Raw genomic sequence first — 12415 nt, 5'->3', positions numbered from 1 at the left:
GGAAGGGGGAAGAGGAGGAGGAAGGGGGGGAGAGGAAGGGGGTCGCATGGTAACTAGAACATTAGGACAGCAGGTTCCATTTACTGATGAAAATTACACACCTCGGTGGTCCCGTTCAGGGGGGAAAATGGAACGAATTTTATCAAATGTTTACAGAAAAGTTTAAATATTTATGTAAAAGAACATTAATTATCGTCGCCTCTACTGGACTGGTTTATGTGTGTTATGATATTGAAACAGTTTATTTAGCCAGAAGAACACAGATACAGAGTCGATTAATAATAACAATATTAACATGGCTGAGCCAGTTGAGAGCCTGAGCTCTCTTGTAGGCACCTGATATATACTATACATTTATCTCAAGGAAGTATTATGTAACATTTAGTATCATCTGGAATAGTACAAGAGCCTGGTGGTAATAAGAACATCTCATAGTGTTACCTCGGTTATCACTTCAATATTTATTTATTTTATCTATTTTTTTTTACATTTATATTATAAGTATACACACACTTTACAGTGGAGTTGATAAACGTTAATATGATAAGGGAGGGAAGCAGTACAGCATGGACTGTATTAAGGTGGAACAAGAGGACAGAGCTGCCAGTTTTTTATATATATATATATATATATATATATATATATATATATATATATATATATATATATATATATATATATATGTGTGTGTGTGTGTGTGTCTGTGTTGTAAACAATGAATTTTTCCATAATCACCTTCACCTCCACTATCACCACTATACCATCACCACCATACCACCATCACCACCACCATCACCACCATACCATACCATCACCACTACCATCATCACCGCTATACCACCACCACCACCATCATCACCACCACCACTATACCATCACCATCACCATCACTACTATACCATCACCACCACCATCCACCACCATCACCACCACCACCATACTATCACCACTACCATATACCACCACCACCACTACCCCACCATACCACCACCATACCATCACCACTACCCCACCATACCACCACCACCACCATCACTACCACCATCACCACCATACCATCACCACTTCCCCACCATACCACCACCTCCATCACCATCATACCATCACACTACCCCACAATACCACCATCACCACCACCACCATACCACCTCCACCATCATCACCATCATCACCATCACTACCATCACCACTACCCCACACCAGTCAAACATCATTTCCCTTACCTAACTGATAACGTTTCAACCCAAGTGAGGGAGATTTACAGCCTGCAAATTGCTCCTGTAACTACTAACAACACTGTAACACCTGTAATTAGCACAACATTTCCTTAGAATAAGTTACAGCAATTTTTGAAACCAAGGCTAAAGAAAATCGTGAAAAGTTACAGTGAAGAGGTTACAGTCTGTTAATTGTTGCTGTAACGAGTAGTAAACAGAAGTGCTACATATAACGAGTTTGAAGGGTTCCTGTTGTAGCGTCTGTCATATGGTTGTTAACTACCCAATTAGGGGGATGGGGAAATAACAAGGCGTACTGCAGGTGGCGGTGCATAGTTAACCTGGACCAACCCACGGGCGGTATATACCAGGTGCTAGGACACACACACACACAGGGACACACCTGTACATTCACTTATCTCTTAATTAAACCACACACCTGTAATCTATACCAGCTTATTTGCATATCCATTCATCCATTCACTAGTCTTATTTACTTATATGTTTATTTTTCCTCTTCAACCTCCATTAATAAAAAAGTTATTTAAGAATCTGTTTGACCTCTCATACCTCATACAGGACTATATAACTTGGGTAATTAATGAGCAATAAAAGGCGAGCCTATATTCTGTCGATAAAGTACTGGGCTCTCTCTCTCTCTCTCTCTCTCTCTCTCTCTCTCAGTACACCTAAGGCACAGTTACACCAAGCCAGCCAGGTAGGTAGTCCTTAAAACACCTCACTACTCATAAACTACACCCTAAAACACAGACCCATTCTGTATTACACCTTATACACCGCACACACACGACCCCATGTAATCATACACCATTACCTGTCACATTTCTCATACATCATACAGACTATACACACACACACACACACACCGCTGTATGCAATTCTACGTCACACATCACACTTCTCCATCCACGTTTGTATTGTAAACACTGCCATCGGTTCATTTGTTACAGGGGTGGGGGGGGGGCGAAATTACTTTGTTTTGGTACTTGATGTAAACAGTAGCACGTGTCTTGTGACGTAATGATGACGTGGCTCATACGATGGTGCGGTAATGACGTAATTTCTCAGATGATTAATTATCTGCTTCGTGTTAATTGAGGTCACGTGAGGGTTTTTTTAATTAGAAAGAATCTTTTCATAATGTTTTATTGTTATGTTTATGTTCCGTTTGGTTTTGTTAGCATGACATACATACATACATACATACATACATACACTCACTAACCATCAAAAAAAAATTCTGTAGTGGTAACCTAATCATTTAATATCCTCCTTCCCCTCCCTCTCTTCTCCTCCCCCCCCTTCTTTCTCCTACGTCCCCATCATATCGTAGGTGAATAGGTGGGAGGGGTGAAGGGGGTTGCAGGGGTGAAGAGGAGGGGGGGTTGGAGGGGTGAAGAGGAGGGAGTGAGGGGTTGGAAGGGGTGAAGGAAAGGGTAGAACGTGGGGGAAGAAATGAGGGGGATAGGTTGGGGAAGGGGGTTGGAGGGGTGATGGGGAAGGGGGTAAAGGTGGAGAATTTAGTGATGGTTTTCGACATATATACATACATACATTCATACATACATACATACATTCACATACATTCATACATACATACATACATTCACATACATTCATACATACATACATACATACATTCACATACATACATACATACATACATACATACATAAACCACGAGATCAATAAACCACGCCAGTCTCACCTCAATAAACTACGCTATCAATAAATAATCTATATCAATCTTTTCAACGTTGCAATTAGCAGTAACAGGTGTGGTGTATATATAGAACCCGTGTGGCGGGCCATATACACACACACCTGTACGCTCTCCTAATTTACACCTGCCTACACCTGCGTCGGTAATAATTCGATTGCAATTATTTTTCGTTGTAATTTTTGAGTGAGAGATAGTCTCTCTCTCTCTCTCTCTCTCTCTCTCTCTCTCTCTCTCTCTCTCCTTCATTTCCTCCCCGCCTCATTTCCCCTTCCTCTCAATCCATTTCTTCCTCCCTCATTTCCCTTCCAGTCACCGGTCTCCTCCTCCTCCTCCTCCTCCTCCTCCTCCTCCTCTTCTTCCCCCTCCTCCACTTCCTCCTCCTCGGGTATTTCTCTCCATGTCATCAATTTTACTGTACCTCCCCCTTCCATCCTCCCAGATCCACCACCACCACCATTACCACCATTAGCACCATCACCACTATGCCACCATCACTGCCACTATGAACAAATGACATAGAAATAAGGGAGAAACAAAGAGAGACAGACGAGAGAGACAGAGAATAAAGAGAGAAACGACAGAAACGCAACCAAGAGACAAATGGACAGACGCAGAAGTATAGTAACTACCTGACGATGTGTGTGTGTGTGTGTGTGTGTGTGTGTGTGTGTGTTACCTCCTGTCTATAACCAAGGTCGTTTCTACCACTCCTCTTCCTCCTCCTCCTCCTCCTCCGGCCTTGTACACTCCTCCTCGCCCTCCTAGTCTTCTTCTTCCTCCTCCTCCTCCTCCCACTAATGTACAGTATATCCACAAGTGTTCGTCGCCCAAGTATGATTATACACACGGTACAGAGGCCAGGTGAGAGGTACAGAGGCCAGGTGAGAGGTACAGAGGCCAGGTGAGAGGTACAGAGGCCAGGTGAGAGGTACAGAGGCCAGGTGAGAGGTACAGAGGCCAGGTGGAGCACAGAGGCCAGGTGAGAGGACAGAGGTCAGTGAGAGATACAGAGGCCGGGTGAGAGCAGGAGGGCTGGGTGAGATGCACAGGCCGGGTGAGATACAGAGACACAGGCCAGGTGGGGAGATACAGAGGCCAGGTGAGAGCCATAGAGGCCAGGTGAGGTACAGAGGCCAGGTGAGAGATACAGAGGCCAGGTGAGAGATACACAGGCCAGGTGAGAGATACAGAGGCCAGGTGAGAGGTACAGAGGCCAGGTGAGAGATACAGAGGCCAGGTGAGAGATACAGAGGCCAGGTGAGAGATACAGAGGCCAGGTGAGAGATACAGAGGCCAGGTGAGAGGTACAGAGGCCAGGTATAGTTATGTATATAAATAACAGATAAAGCCTAAGGCGATAAAAACAAGTGAAAGTCGACAAGAAACACAGAAATTGTTCTTAAATTGTTGTTTCAATACCGAGTCTTATTTACGTGTTATGTTGTAGGGGCGTCTCTGCATGAATACACAAGGAATATATATTTAATTAGAACAACCCGGAAATATGTAAATCAGACAAGTATTTTCATAAAGATAATTCAGGGTTTGTTTACAGTGTTTTTGTTTGTTTTTGTTTGTTTTTGTTTGTCTTAAGATGTATACATACCTGAGTTGTTTGTTTGTTTGTTTGTTTAAGTGTAGGTTAGGTATGTATATAAATAATAAGACAAACAGATCCACATCTAAATAAATAAAAATAAACATAAATATTCAAACAGACAGGTACAGTACAAATAGCATTAGCCATTCGCATATATAATGAAGTCAAGAACGTAACCCGTAAATACAAAGGAGTAAGGAGGTTATAGTTCCGGCTTGTGTAACCGTGGAGGGAGGAACAATAAGGGTAATGAGTATTGGGGTTTCCGTCCGTGTTACGTACTGGCGACCTTGGTACTGGCTCACACATTCTCTCTCACACACCGACAGAGACACCCCGCCGTATGTTGTGACAGGAGGCAGATGAACCGTAAATTCACCCACTGTAGTTTATTCTTTATCTAAATCACTTACTCTAGGCCTCCCCGCTGTGTGTGTTGATGATGGATGACGCTCAAGGCCACCAGGGTAGGGTCTTCTGGATGCCGGACCTCTCCCTTATACTCAATTATTCATAAGGTCGGATTTTCACGCGTGGTTTTCTTTTTCTAACCCTTAACTAGGGTTTGTGAACGGGTAGTTAACTGACTCACTTAAATCTCTAGTTGGTTCGGTTAAGTTACGAGACAGCGTTGGATTCTAAGAGATTCGTAAGATCTATTATATCCCAGTCTTGGAGGTGTGATAATGTATTCTAGCGGCCGGGTTCCCACACACTCACAAGAACGTGTAAGAATCCAGACCTTGGTTGAGGTATTTATAGCCGTCAGTTTCTCACTTTGGAAGCGAACTAAACGTTACTTATATGTCAACAACTATTTTGAATACTAATATGGACGCGACCTTGTAAACTCGTATTTAAATGAGCGTTACCTTGGCAGTCTTATAATATAGAATGGATAAGACCAGTTTAATAATAACATCTCACTACCAGTCCTCTCCTACCCTCGCCCTTAGTCTATTACCTAATAGTGTGTGAATGGGTCGCGGTGGTTGTAATGGAGGGAGGGTCGCGGCCAGCGCTTGCCAAGCGTGGTGGCCTGCAATGGTTAAGGTGGGATGGTGGGAGGGGTAACCTGAGGGGGGAGGGAAGATCACCTGGTGTGAAGGTAATGGCCGGACAAAAGACGCTCGACAAGCGCATTTTACCATCCACCATCTGGATTCTCAGAGATTCGTACGTTTTATCTTTTTTTATACACGTGGATGTGAAAACTTTTTCATCAGGTTGCGGTAAAATCTCGGTACAATTTTTATGATATTTTTTTTTAAGTTATTCTTGCCATTATGTCGTAGTTTATTGAAGACAGGCGTGCTCACGCTTGTGCAGTTAATGGGAAAATATTCTGCATACGAACCTTTGAGGCTCCACCTGTGTGTCGCCTCTTAAGTGAGCTAAATTGAAGGTGTGTTTACATCTTCACCTCTGAGAAATTTGTCTTCGTACGATGTTGTGAGGATGTGAAGGCCAGCTACCGCGCGCTAATGTCACGCCTTAGTAGATTATCCTCGGTGATTACCCTGCGTTAGTGCGGTGCTTGGTGCATGTTATTAATGGTGAGTTAGGCGTCCTGGTGCTGGCGGTGTACGGATATTAATGTGTCCCTTAACTGGTGATCGAGACAACGTATTTAACTGACTCGCTTAAGTTACGCTCGTGTTTTCATAAGGTACTGTAGGGGGCACTGTAGGAGGTACTGTAGGAGGCACTGTAGGGGGGCACTGTACGAGGTACTGTAGGAGGCACTGTAAGGGGGCACTGTAGGAGGCACTGTACACTGTAGGGGTACTGCACTGTAAGGGGCACTGTAGGAGGTACTGTAGGAGGCACTGTAAGGGGCACTGTAGGGGCACTGTAAGGGGCACTGTAGGAGGTACTGTAGGTGGCACAACACTGGACTACCTTCACTCTCCCAACAGTAAATTAACTACATATTTGTAAAAAAATTCTTCTTGATAATTTTGATATAATTTGATTTTCCCGCAGGTACATCATAGGACCTGGTGACCTGGAGACCTGAGGAATTAAGGACCTGAGGATCTAAAACTCTGAAGACCTGAAGACCTGAAAACCTTATCTTGACCTGAGGACCTAACAACCCGAGGACCCGAAGACCTGTTAAGGCCAGGTCACGGGTCGTGGTGCTGAGTGACCTTTGACTTATACCAGCACCTCACCCGAGACCTGGCAAACCCATGCCCTCCACGCCCACGACCTCCACGCCCACGACCTCCACTCCCACGAACTCCACGCCCACGAACCTCCACGCCCACGAACCTCCACGCCCGCGACCTCCACGCCCACGACCTCCACGCCCACGACCTCCACGCCCACTACCCCCGAGTATACATACACTCACTACACCCGGACATATATACAGGAATGTCTCTTAGTCTCACACAATACACTTACACCCACACATACTACACTGTTGTGAGCAAATTACAGTGACAATGGCCGCCTCTGTCTGCCTCTGTGTGTGAGAGAGAGAGAGAGAGAGAGAGAGAGAGAGAGAGAGAGAGAGAGAGAGAGAGAGAGAGAGACCTTGGACTCATCTCTGTCAGTCCAATCTTCTCTTTCCTTGGCTAGTCTTGTGTTGGACTTATGCTGTCAGTCCAACTCTCTCTCTGTCGCCCTTTGTGTTGATAGGATTGTCATCATTACTGGTAGATAGATTGTGGTAAGCTACAGATTGTGGTTGTCGTTGGTGGGTATTTTTTAGTTTTTTTATTGATTGTTGTGGTACGTTTTACTGTTAATGATGGTGATTGTGGTAGTCGTTCTTGTATTGTGGTATGAATTTATTTGATTTATGTTAGGGATTGTGGTGGTAGTTGTTGTTGATAAATTAATGAGGTACAGGAAGTTGAGGATTGTGGTTGATGATTGTGGTAGATGGTGTTAATATAGATTGTTGTGGTATCAATGACGTACAAATCTCTCTCTCTCTCTCTCTCTCTCTCTCTCTCTCTCTCTCTCTCTCTCTCTCTACCCCACCCTCAGAGACCTTGGGGATGCCATTGTAATGATCCACAGATGAATTCCTCCCCCTCTTCCTCCTCCCCACCTCTTCCCCTCCCCTCTTCCTCCTCCCCCACCTCTTCCCTCCTCCTCCTACACTTATTTACCACATTCTCCTACACCCATCGTCTTCTCACCCACAACCATCCCTTCCTCCTCCTTCTCTCCACCTCCTCTTCCCACCCTTAACCATCCTCCCCCCCTCGACTGCCCAACACGGAAGACTGACAGATCAATTTATTTGAGCCACAAGTGGAATGGCGGTCCGGGCATTTGGATATTCCCAAGGGCCTCAGGCGCTCTTACCGGACTCTTACCGGACTCATACCGGACTCTTACTGGAAATTTTACCGGAATCTTACTACTGGACTTTTACCGGACACGTACTGGACTCTTACCGGAATCTTATTGGAATTTTTAGCGGACTCTTAAGTATAGTTAATGCATACACACACAGATCTACACACACACACACACACACACACACACGCAAGTTTAGAATGGGATGGGTGAGAAACTTGCTCATGGGATGCCCTCAGCCCACACAGTCAGCGAGACAGGTAACTGACAGACTGACAGACGGCAAGACAGGACGTAGACAGAAACGAACATCCCAGACAGCTAGCTAGGTGAGACAGGAAACCAGTCAACCAGTCAGACAGCTAGCCGGTCAGTAAAATAGTCAATTAGACAGTTTGACAGTCAACACTCAGCCATTCTGTTAGCCAGTCATCCAACCAAACAGACAGTCAGTCACCCAGTCAGATAGTTAATCAACCAGCCACTCAGTCAGCCAGTCATCCAACCTCCAGTAAGCCAGTCAACCAAGCAGCCAATCAACCAACCAGTCAGTCAGTAAGCCAGCCATTCAACCAAGCAGTCAACCATTCAACCAAGCAGTCAACCAAGCAGTCAACCAGTCAACCAAGCAGTCAACCAACCTCCAGTCAGCCAAGCTCCAGTAAGCCAGTCAACCAAGCAGTCAACCAGTCCATTACGTCAACCACAAGACGGTAATTGACAGGTACTAAGGTGTACTGGACAGGAGACGGTGGTGGTGGTGGTGGACAGGTGTCTCGCGTGTATAAATTTGCATACACCTGTCTCACTGTCTCACCTGGGCTACGACTCACAGGCAGAGTATTACAGATTCGTATGTTTGTCTGTTTGTGTATGTATGTATGTATGTATGTATGTATGTATGTATGTATGTATGTATGTATGTATGTATGTATGTGTTTGTTTTCCTCGTGACTGGAGATTGAAAACACACATATGATAGGTTCACTTACACTCCGAGACACAAAGTTGGATTCTCATAAATTCGTAAAAAAAAAAAATAAATAAATAAATAAAAAATAAATCGTTTTAGATCAGACACCAAGATGGGCATGAGAAAGACAGCGTTGAAAATAGCGTTAAAAATGGCGTTGAAATGATGACACGTTCTGGATGATGAGAGAGAGAGAGAGAGAGAGAGAGAGAGAGAGAGAGAGAGAGAGAGAGACATCGACCGTATACGCATCTTTGAAAACACGGGCATGCGGTCATAACCTTGTCGACTGTACAGTATATATTTGAGATTCGATTAAGATACAACATTAGCACAAAAAATATTCATAACTAGAAACCAGTACTGTCTGTCTGTCTGTCTGTCTGTCTGTCTGTCTGTCTGCCTGTCTGTCTTAGGTTTTCAGAGAGATAAAGAGAAAGAAATAAACAAATTAAAGAAAACTAGACAGACAGACAGATAGAAAAGGAGACAGAGAGAGCGCGAGAGAAAGAGAAATAATGACACAGGCAGACAAATGAAGAGAAAGAAAGAAAGAAAGAAAGAAAAAAGGAAGAAAGAAAGAAAGAAAGAAAGAAAGAAAAAGGAAAAAAGAAAAAAAAGGAAAAAGAAAGAAAGAAAGAAAGAAGCCGACGCTTCAGGAGGCGGAAGTTGGGTCAAGAGCTTCATTTAGTGAGGTAAAGGTCCACACGTCAGGAGCCACGAGTTACGACCTACAGGAGTCTTAGAGGCTCTTACGGTAAATGTTCCTCTTAAGTGAACCAATCTAAGTGGTGTCTTATTCTCACAGCCTCTTACCTTAAATGTTCCTCTTAAGTGAACCAATCTAAGTGGTCTTATTCTCACACCTTAAATGTTCCTCTTAAGTGAACCAATCTAAGTGGTGTCTTATTCTCAAAAGTTCGTCTAACAGGTGATGTGAGAACGTATCACCTAACCCAACCTAACCTAACCTAACCCAACCTAACCCAACCTACCCTAACCTAACCGGACACTGCCCCTTAAATATCGTCCGGGTCCACCCCTTACCTGTAATTAACTATATAAAGAGCTGCTGATTAGTGGCCGATATTATTACAGTTGAGCTTTTGGTGGTGGTGGTGATGTGTGTGGCGATATGTATAGGGCAGTACCTAGTGTTGTACCTCTGGCGATATCTATAGGGCAGTACCTAGTGTTGTACCTCTGGCGATATGTATAGGGCAGTACCTAGTGTTGTACCTCTGGCGATATCTATAGGGCAGTACCTAGTGTTGTACCTCTGGCGATATCTAGAGGGCAGTACCTAGTGTTGTACCTCTGGCGATATCTATAGGGCAGTACCTAGTGTTGTACCTCTGGCGATATCTATAGGGCAGTACCTAGTGTTGTACCTCTGGCGATATGTATAGGGCAGTACCTAGTGTTGTACCTCTGGCGATATCTATAGGGCAGTACCTAGTGTTGTACCTCTGGCGATATCTAGAGGGCAGTACCTAGTGTTGTACCTCTGGCGATATCTATAGGGCAGTACCTAGTGTTGTACCTCTGGCGATATCTATAGGGCAGTACTTAGTGTTGTACCTCTGGCGATATCTATAGGGCAGCAATTTGCGTTGTGCTCTCTGGCGATATCTATAGGGCAGTACTCAGTTATGAATTCTCTGGCGATATCTATAGGGCAGTACCCAGTGTTGGTACCTGGCGATATCTTATAGGCAGTACCCGTGTTGCACCTCTCATGATATCTATAGGGCAGTACCTAGTGTGCTGTACCTCTGGCGATATCTATAGGGGCAGTACCTTAGTGTTGGTACCTCTGGCGATATCTATAGGGCAGTACCTAGTGTTGTACCTCTGGCGATATCTATAGGGCAGTACCTAGTGTTGTACCTCTGGCGATATCTATAGGGCAGTACTTAATGGGGGAAGGAGTGAGAGAACTAGGGTGAAGGTGACGGAACAAGGGTGGAAGTAATGAGGATGAAGGTGGAGGCGATGGTGGAGGGAAAAGGAGTAAGGATGGAGGCAGGGAGAAGAAGGATGGGTGGGTCAGGCAGGGTGAGAGAGGATGGGTGGGTCAGTCAGGGTGAGAGAGGATGGGTGGGTCAGTCAGGGTGAGAGAGGATGGTGGGTCAGTCAGGGTGAGAGGATGGGTGGGTCAGTCAGGGTGAGAGAGGATGGTGGTCAGTCAGGTGAGAGAGGATGGGTGGGTCAGGCAGGGTGAGGGGGGGGGGGGATGGGTGAGGAGGATGGATGGATGGGTCAGTCAGATGAAAGAGAATGGGTTGGTCAGGCAGGGTGAGGAGGAGGTAGCAACACTGAGGAACACGCGGCTGTTTACACTCGGAAGTCAGCAGCAACTCTGTCTCTAGTTCAACTCCCGAGGCACTTAAATCTCGAACACCTCATACCTGGGAGGGAGGAGGGAGGGAGGGGGAAGAGTGCTGAAGGGGAAGAAGGAGAGAAAAGGAAGGAAGGGAGGTTTGAGGAAGGTTTAGGCGATAGAGGGGGTGGAGAAAGGAAGGGAGATAAAGGGAAGGAAGGGAGGGGAAGGAGGAATGATGAAGGGGGGAAGAAGGGAGGGTTGAGGGAGGTATAGGAGATAAAAGAGGGGAGGGAAGGAAGGGAGATAAAGGAGGGAGAAGGGAGTGGGAAGGGGATGGGGAGTGGGGTCAGGATAGATTGGTTCTCTCTGGGACACAGGGAGTAACAGGCTTTAGTCAGGCCCCAATCCTTTCCTTATTAGTTTCCAATCTGACTCGACCCGTACTGCTAGGATTGGAACTCACACAGTAATTGGTTCTAATCCTAAAGGGGCGGTGCCAATCCTAATGGGCCTCCTAATCTTATTGGACTCTAGTCGTAATGGGTTTCTAGTCGTAATGGGTTCCAATCATAAGGATACTATTAGGTAAAAGTTATATTTAAACCGGAGCCTATTAAAATTCGGGCCTATTTGAACTAGGGCCTATTAGAAGAGGCTCTATTAGAACTAGGGCCAATTAGAACAATGACATATTAAAACTAGGCCCAATTAGAACTAGGACCAATTAGAACCATGATGTTATAGAACTAGGACCCATTAGAATTGGAACTTAATAGAACTGGTCCTTAATCAATACGCTCAAAAGCTAAATACATCAACTGAGGAAAATTTCAATCCGAGATAGACATTCACTTAATCTGGTTCATTTTCACTGCGAGACCAAAATATCCGAGACCGAGGTATCCGAGACCGAGGTATCCGAGACCGAGGTATCCGAGACCGAGGTATCCGAAATCGATTTATCCCAGACCGATTTAGACGAGACCAAAACATCTGATACCGAAGCTTCGACATTCCAGCTCGAGAATCTATAAACGATTCGTCCAATACCGAAGAATCAAACTTGAAACATCTAAACCCGAATCACTCGAAAGGATAACACCTGTCCATCATCAAACCCGAATTGTCTGGTCTCGAATCATCCGAATCCAACAATAACATACGGTCCTCTTTTTCCCCCCCGAATTATCCGAACCTAAATCATCCGAATAAACACAGAAAGAACATCGGCCAC

This window comes from Homarus americanus, unplaced genomic scaffold (genome assembly GCF_018991925.1).
Source record: "Homarus americanus isolate GMGI-L3 unplaced genomic scaffold, GMGI_Hamer_2.0 scaffold52625, whole genome shotgun sequence".
Lineage (NCBI taxonomy): Eukaryota > Metazoa > Arthropoda > Malacostraca > Decapoda > Nephropidae > Homarus > Homarus americanus.
Note: the sequence above shows the minus strand (reverse complement) of the source record.